Genomic DNA, 2,046 nt, shown 5'->3' with positions numbered 1-2,046 from the left:
CTTTGGATGTGAACATGAGAGTAATTAATGGTTTCAGGTAATTCTCAGATTTCTGGAAGTAAAAAACATGACAGAAGATGAAAATACAGATAAATGTCAGCAACCATAGGTGGAAAGTAAGGGACTGCACAGGGTAGGCATGGTGTCCAGGGGGTGTTATGGGGGATACGTTGCTTCCAGGGAGCCAGGGAGGCTGGATTGGACAGAGGCCTCTGAAAAGTGGTGAAAGCTGAAACCATCATGGAGAGGAAGGGGACCCAGGTAAGGGTGAGCAGAGAAACTGTTTTCAGCACAGGGCTGGAAACCGGCCTCTGTGGGGAGCATCATGTGGCAGCTGTGACGCCCTCTCCAAGTGCAGTCATAGGGTCAGGGTGAGATGTGAGCCTCACAGATCCAGACTTGGAGGCTCATAAGGAAAGTATGTTGAGGGGTGATCAAGCTGAGGTTCAGGCTGAGAGAGCGACCCAAGGGGCCTACGAGACAGAGGAGGCCAGGAAATGGGCTGAGAAAAAGTGAAAACAGAAATGAGCTGTGGGAAAGGGGATGTCACTGAGGAAGGGTGGGGAAGGCAAGGCTTAGGAAGTTCATGGGATGGGAAGGTACTGGAGATTTGGAGAGGGGTGTTTAAGGTCTTAGAGGAGAAGAAGTACTGAGCAATGACAAGGCCCAGATCAGGGGGCTGGGAGGGAGTGAAGGTGGAAGTTTCAGAATCTGGGAGTTTAGGGGATTGAGAAGAGGCTGTGTCAGTAAGAGGCTTATCCAGATGAGGGACACTGGTGGGATACAGGGGATGGGGGAAGCCCAAAGCTGTGTGGGAATGAATCACTATCTGGAAGATGTCTATCCATGACACACCTCAGAGCACAGAAGACGCTCACTGGAGAACTCTATCGAAGGATGAGTTACCTGTTCTGCTGTCTTAGCACCAAGGTGAAACCTCTCTATGAGTAATGAGTATGCCAATTATTAATGGTCTCTATGAGAGTAGAAAACCACCTGAGTTTTCCCCCTTCATATTCCCAGAGCTCGGCATGCAATAAATATTGTTGACTCTGTGAATGAGTGAATGACTATTGACAGCCAGAGAACATCACTGAGTCTTTAGAAACATCAGAAACACAATGTCTTGCCCATTATGTTCACATTGAATTGTAAGGGCTGAAGGAGGGAGGCCATGGGCTCTCCAAGAGGAAAAACTGGTGGGAAATAAATATTCTGTTTATGTGGGGATTGCATGATCAAAAGAAGATCAGAAGTGCTAACAGGATACCAAGTCTACAGGGGTCCACCACTGTAATGATGGGTAGGTTATTTTTCCAGGAGATTCACTGCAGTCACTCTTTGGGGGACAAGGCTTGAATGTGCATCCATGCTATATAGGTCTGGCTTTGGGACAGATGGGACTGAGCCCACAGGTGAGAGTCACTGGGGTGTGCTTTCTGTGAGGAACAGGTAAGAACTGGCGGTCTGAGATGGTTGCCAGAATGACTAGGTTTCCTTTGCTCTGATTTTCCAAAAGCAAAAGATCTAGAAAAGAGGATTCTGGTGGGTTTGGCTGCTCTTCCTTCTGTATATCTGTAAACACCTATAACTAGCACCCCTGATCCCCTTCTGTTCCTCTCATCTGTTTATCTGCCTTCCTCCTCCACCCCAATTATGTCCAGGATTGAGAAGGAGCTCAGAATGAGGCATAGATCCAGAACTCGGGTTGAGGGGGTATAAACACAGTCATCAGACATTTGGAACAAAATTATTTTGTGGGATTCCTGGAGAGATAACAAGCCCTGTGTATGGAAACTGCAGGAAAATACTTTTTTTCAACTCATCATAAGAAAAATCTAAAGACAGAAAAGATTGTCCCAGAGAACATGAGCTGTCCATAACTGTAGATAGTCACATGCCCTGTTAATAGATATTCCGTTATTTATGGTTTGTTGATCATTATTAATGGGTTTTTTTAGTCTCCAAGTCCCAGAGCTACAAAAACATTCTCATCAGTGTCAGGAGAAAGGTCTTAAAAACTTCTTTAAAAACTAACAGCAACCT

Source organism: Canis lupus, chromosome 7, assembly GCF_011100685.1.
Source record: "Canis lupus familiaris isolate Mischka breed German Shepherd chromosome 7, alternate assembly UU_Cfam_GSD_1.0, whole genome shotgun sequence".
Classification (NCBI taxonomy): domain Eukaryota; kingdom Metazoa; phylum Chordata; class Mammalia; order Carnivora; family Canidae; genus Canis; species Canis lupus.
The sequence above is the reverse complement of the archived record's forward strand: the minus strand, read 5'-3'. Positions refer to the sequence as shown.